The following is a 6,556-nucleotide window of genomic DNA, read 5'->3' as shown; positions in this document are numbered from 1 at the left end:
ATAGTTACTTTCAATTTATCAGACAGGTGTTTGTGTTCTGTGAAATATTTACTAGAAGATGGGAGATCAGAGTGTTGGGGCTGCAAAGCAGCTTGGGAGCCGTGGAGGGCACTTCATTGGAAACTGAACTTGTTGGGCCTTTGTGTCCTCATGATGCACTTCGTGAAACTTGATTCACCTTCCACAGCTGATTAGAATTATGTGGCAGATGCAATTATTTTAGCACTAGTGAGGAACCATTATCTCAGTGTTTATTATTTCATTAAATTATTTCATTACAAATGTGTTGAGGGACATTAGTACACTGTGTGAGGATGTATTGCTGTGACTGGTACAATAAAAAGCTGAAAGGCCAACAGCTAGGCAGGAGGGATAGGAGGGAGTTCCAGGGACAGAAAGGGAGAGGAGGGGGGACTCCAGGTGTAGAGGAGATGCCAGTGAGATGAACAAGTCCGAGGTACAGAATGAAAGAAAGGTAAAAAGCCACACGGTAGAACACAGATTAAAAAATATGGATTAATTTAAGCTATAAGAGCTAGTTAGGATTCATAATTAATACACATTCTCTGTTTCATTATTTGGGAGCTGGGTGGTAGGACAGAAAAGACTGGCTACACAAGTGTAACTAGTAATTAGTCCTTAAGAGTCCAGGCCCAAAGGAGGGACTTGGGCTCAAATGGGATATGTGCGAGGAAATGGTCATCTGAGATGCCCCAAACACCTTGCCATTTCAATCAACATTTCAATTAAATCAGTGAACAAACCAGATGGCTGGTGTGATGGCAAATAAAATGATCCCCTTCCTAATCTCATCTTTATTTCCATTTTTCAGTAGGCATTATAGCTGAAATTGATATAAACACTGTAATTAGGGAACACTGGTAGCAGGTCCTTTACTCAGTACCTTGACAGTCACAGAAGCCTAAAAGAAACCAGTTTCCGAGACCAGCTACTTTAGTGACCTGTGTTGTGCTATGAAACTTTTGCCCGGTGGACAGGCACATTTCAAGAGGTGGAAAGCTGGATAAGATGTTCCCTAGAATGGGCAGAGAGTAGTGTGTGAGGAAACACAAAGCAGTTCAGCTCACGAATAGCACCCTGCCCTGGCTGAGATGCTTGCCCACAGGCTTTCCTATCCCAGGATACTGGGCTAGGGGGAAGTGTCCTGAGAGGCAAGCTGTCAAAGCCCAGGAGCATATGGTAGATTTCATTCCATATTCTTTGCCACGAGACCTTGCTTTTCATCTGTCACTGGGCTCCAGGGTGAGCCAAGGAATCAGACTGTTTGAAAGACTTAAGAAGCAGCAGGTGAGGCAACCAAGAATGGGTCAGGCATCAACACTGTAAAACAAGCACTCATGTCAAAACATATCAAATAGAAAATAATAATTTATTTTAACTTCATTTTACTTGATGTTTGTAACTAATCGTGACTCTGTGAACTTGCTTGGTTAAGTCTGTCCCTTCCAATCTACAAAGCAAAGGTCTACAACAATGAGCACTTAAACTCCACAAACTGTCTCCATCCACAACTTCCCTGTACATGCAAATTCTTCCGACAGGCGGCAATATTCGCAAACATGCTTCAAGCGTCCATAAAGCTGCAGGAAATTTTGCTTTCTGTTAAAACCTCGACACGCTCCTTGGGAACCTTAACCAGAAACATGTTAAAAATGGATATCCTGACTGGAAACATTGTGTGCTGTGTGTGTGTGAGATCACCAGACTTTGGTGGGTTTGTGTTGCAACCACAACTGATATAAGATGTATGAATGAATGAATGAATGTTGACTTGTATGAAACACATTTCAGTGAAGTGACATTACAAAATAGGGTCCCATTAAAAATACATACTGGCAGTTGCATTTTGTGTTTTAGGCAGAAAAAAGCGTGTTTCACCTTCTTTTATATGAATATAGTTTAAACAAATTATTCTGTGAAAGTATGCTTAATAAAAGATCTTTTGGAAATTTAAACACTTTATGAAAAAAGGTTAACAAGTAAAAAATTACCATTGCTATTTGAAAAAAGCTGCTTGTTAATATTGCCTTCTAAGAGAGTAAGGGTGTATTTTCCCTCCACTGAAAACAGAGCCAGGACACCCAAAGTTGTAGGAGTGGCAAATTTAGACTATCAACATGATGGCCGGGCTTATATATACAAAAAAACTTGCCGCATTGAACGAGGCAGGGATGTCTACCCCAACGGTAGTGGTCTCTCGTCTATACACAGTGAGAGTTAAACAGTAGTCACCGACAGGAAGGAATTGTATACCCTAGTGCCGTCTGGCGATTTCGTGCCGTGGGTTAAGAGTTCTTGGATGGTCATCCAATTGTCAAAGATCTTTTTGTTCCTCTTCTTCATCATCTTTTTGTGGCTCAGTTCCAGGATGTTCATCTCCTTCCTGTCGTCAGCCGCCTGCTGCTCCTTCAGACAATCCAGCCTGCTCTGCATCATAAACTCGCGCCTCCTTCTCTGCTCCTTGGCCTTCACCAGATGTTGTTTGCGCTCCTCCTTGCTCCAGTAGCGCCCCATCTTCATCTCACTCATAGCATCGTCATCCGTGGTCAGGCCACTCGTTCCTCGCGGATCTTCAGCGCACGCTCCCGCAGCAGCCGGTCACGCACTGGCCTTTTGGTAATGTAGCGTGTTCCATCACTGCGGATCTTGACTTTCCATTCCATCCTCGGTTCCGCTGAGTTAGAGGAGTTCAAGTCCTTGCACATGCTCACCAGGCTCATCTGGCTTTGCGCATACTCCACGGCCGACTTCTGCTGGATCAGATGCATGTAGCTCTGGTAGTGCTGTGCATGCGCTGGGATGTGCGCGTGCTTGTACGGGAGTGGTGGTATGAGGGCAGGTAGGCACTGCCCAGCTTTGGGCTGGCGGTGGGGCTTCTGCTGCCATCACTAACTCGGCGTTCTTTGCTCTCCAAGGCCTGGCTGGGGTCCAGCTCTTTGGCACTAGAGCTGTAGTTTGGGGAGCGTACTTCAGGATCCTCAGTGATGGCAAGTAGATTCTTGGGGATGGTCTGTAAGCTTCAATGTTGGCCGTGGCCCCTTCCCGCTACTTCCCTCAGCCATCCTCCGTGGGAGTTGTCCGGGGAGATCTCCAGGGTGAGTGGGGTACTCCGGCAGCTCTCCCCAGTGTTGTAGGCGCTCGAGTCTATCCTTGTCTGACTTCTCGGGAAGCTCAGTGATGTCCGAGAGCTCATGGCGGCGCACATCCACGCTGGTGTTGTAGTTGCGGAAGCTACTGTGGTGCAGCATCCAGGACTCACGGTACTGCTCCTTGGCTGCTGCATCTTGTGTGCACGCACGATGCTCAGGCACTCCAGCTCGATGCTGCGCAGCTCCCTCGTTGAGTAGCTCCAGCTCCTTGTCCACACTCTCAGGGTCACTCTTGCCAGCGGCGTCCAGTGGACTGCTGGGGTAATACAGGCTGTAGGGGCTGCTGCTCTGCACCTGGCACCTGAGCTCCAGCAGCTCGCGAACACGCTCACACTCGTCCACTGGGATGCCCAGGTAGTCCCCATCGTACAGTCTGCGGAAATGAATGATTCATTGCTGAAAGGCAGGTCACCACTGCCTAGGGTGTCCTGGCTGCAGGTCAGCTTCCTCTGGCCCGCCAGCGGGTTGGAGGACACCGCACCATCTTCGCCATTGTTCTCCTGTTCAGAGCTCTCATCGTTACGCGTGCTCTCATCTGTCCGCCCCCACACCGCTGTCTTTCTCGTTGCTGGTTGGATAAGATGGTGGCTGTGTCGGTGGTGCCACCATCTTCCTCATGCTTCTTCTATATCAGAGAAAAATGACAAAAACAACTGGATCATGGTGACAGAAATCTCGAGGGCGTGGGGGAGGTCGGTCCCAGTGTGACCTTTATGTGTAGGACAGGAGTTGAATTCTTCTAATATTCTAAGGCTGACCTGCAGCATTTGAGTGGCCTAGAACCCAGGAAGTGGCCAGCTCTAATTCTGTGCATTCTCGCTTTTCAATCTATAAAATGGGAGATGATATTGGACACACACGCACTTCTGAGAGACTCAAGTAGGTGATTAGGACTCTGACAGTGGCTCGGTAGGAGCTCAGGGCTCTAAGCAGCTCAGGCTAAACACAGAATTGCTTTACTTTCAAGGGCAAGACTTAATTTCCTCTGATCTCCAGTAAACACTGATGCATACATTTTCTTAGTGAACACCAAATCGGTGGTACCAATGTCTCTGCTTTGGTTTCTCAACCACAAGTGCTTCATAATCTAGGTGAGGCGGTATGTGCCTGTAATCCCAGCACCTGGGAGCTTGACTGCTGTGAGTTTGGAATTCACTATGTAACTATGTGGTGATTTCCCAGGGAAGAGGTTGGTGAGGGAACCTCTCTGCTTGCATCCCCCTCATGCTCAGGTAGCAAAGCTCTTAGGCAGAGGTTTTTCTGAGGTGGGCGTGCTCCTCAGTTGTGGTGGTGTGGGGCTGGCCCAGGCTTTACCTGTTGGAGCACACTGGCTGTGAACTGCATGGCCTGATGATGTTGTTCCTCAAGCATGTCCATGTGTAAATCGTCCAGAAAGTCGTTCCTGTCATCATCCATCCAGCCCTCGTCCAGCTAGGGAGAAGAATGGCCAACACACATGTGAAAGGCTTTATTATTAGCTTGAACTTAGAAATCACCACAGAGACACATCTATGCCATAGAGTATTTCCAGAAGGGTTAGCTGAGATGGAGGAGCTCCTCTGAATTTGGGCAGTAGTCATAGAACAGAAGAAATCAAGCTGCCTTCCAGACTCCTCTCTCTGCTTCATGACTGAGCACAAGGCAGATGGCCACCTCACACCCTGCTTGGCCTTCCCTGTCATGCTGGACTGTATCTTCAAACTGAATTAAAATAGGCCCTTCTTTCCTGAAGTTGCTTTGGACAGGTATTTTGTCACAGCAAGGAGAAAAGTAATTGACTTAATATACCACAGAAGAGCTTTCTTTCAAGGAAGCTGACATTATATCTGGAAAGAATTGTAGGCCTCTCTCCAGGAATCAGAAAATGCAGGGACTCTATAGCAGTGGCTTTCAACCTTTTTAATGCTGCAACCTTTTCCATAAAATTATCTAATTGCTATTTCATAACTGTAATCTTGCTACTGTCATGAATCATGACATGCAACTCCCAAAGGTGCTGTGATTCCCAATTGAGAACCCCTGCTCTATAGGATGGAAAACTACCCCATCCTCAGACTGGAGACTCCCTCCATAACCCTCCACCACACTGGGGAAGCCTCATATACCCACCCCCTGCTCTGCTATTTTTATATTCAGACTCACTGGTTAATGCCATTAGTTAATGTTAGAAAGACTCAATTCCTTTCTTTTTCATTTCTCTGCAATGTGCTAATCAGTGGGACTTAGCACCAGGCTTCAAGGGACATCTGTAAATCCTGCTATGATTCCTTCATTAGTCAAACTGTGATGGGGCCCAGTAAGGTGGTTAAACCTTTGAATGGATCCCAAATCACAACAAGTTCAACTACCTTCCGGGTGGCAGCACCTGTACGCTCAGATGTGATACTCTGGCATTGTGCTGCAAGGTTTGGGAGTTCAGTTTTGACTACAGAAATCCACCTATTTAATTCATAGGACATTGGTTTACCTGGAGTTCAGGCCTTGCAATCAGCAATGAAAGTTCTTATTTTCTTCACTGGTTAGAAGAGCCACAGCTCTCTTCACGGTTCAATACTTCTATCCCATTAATCTAAAAGCACAAGGACAGGTGGGGACAGATAGAAAGGGACATGATTGGATGGAACAGAACTTCCATCACCACCTCTTACAGTCATAGCATGCAAATTCCATTTAACTTTTAAACAATGCTGATTTAGGAAAGAAGGCCTTGCTTAGCTGGAGATAGCCTTGATGTGAAGGACCAGGATAGTCCAGAAAGCCCTGCTGCTCCGGGACACATCAGAGCCCTGGAATCTGACATTGTATTTGGGCAGGAGGATAAAGAAGAGGCTTCCATAACAGGCATGTCCTATTTGCTTTGGGGGAGAAAAGCAGCAGGATGGATGCTGGGATCAAGGGAGCAGAGAGAGAGAGGTGTATATGCACAGACTACATGCGCCTAGTTTATCGGGCAGGATGGAGAGTCAAGTGGGAGGGACTCTTTTGCCTTCCCATTGACAGCCCACTAGCAGTGTCTACTTGCCTGTCTCGTAAATTTTAGTTCCTGGGCTCCTCCAGGGATACCACAGCCGGTCTCAGTGACCTGGAGTTCGAGCCCGTCATCTGACTTTGCTGCTTTAGTCAAGCACCAAGAGGTGGCAAAGCAGAGGCACTACTGGTTGTCACTATCAGTTTGCTTACACAGTGATTACAGGGAATGGTACATCTGCAGCCCAGGCAGGTCTTTCTCGGGCACCATTTATACTTCCATTTCCTGTTTTCAATTCAGTGGTTCAGAGAAAACTACTGTAGCAACAAAAGATTTATGTTGAGGATGATGGCCCTCAGGTGTGAAGGTCTTGGGTCTCTTTCGTAGGGAAACTCAACTGCCAAGACTTTGGCTAAAG

The 6,556-nt window shown here is 46.8% G+C and overlaps 1 pseudogene; it reads right to left on the bottom strand.

Moving 5' to 3' along the window:
* Positions 1–1,371: 1,371 nt before the first annotated feature.
* Positions 1,372–5,739, bottom strand: LOC127214632 (E3 ubiquitin-protein ligase PDZRN3-like; annotated as a pseudogene).
* Positions 5,740–6,556: the final 817 nt, after the last annotated feature.

The sequence above is a fragment of the Phodopus roborovskii genome, unplaced genomic scaffold, assembly GCF_943737965.1.
Source record: "Phodopus roborovskii unplaced genomic scaffold, PHOROB, whole genome shotgun sequence".
NCBI classification, from domain to species: Eukaryota; Metazoa; Chordata; class Mammalia; order Rodentia; family Cricetidae; genus Phodopus; species Phodopus roborovskii.
Note: the sequence above shows the minus strand (reverse complement) of the source record. Positions and strands in the feature narration are given on the sequence as shown.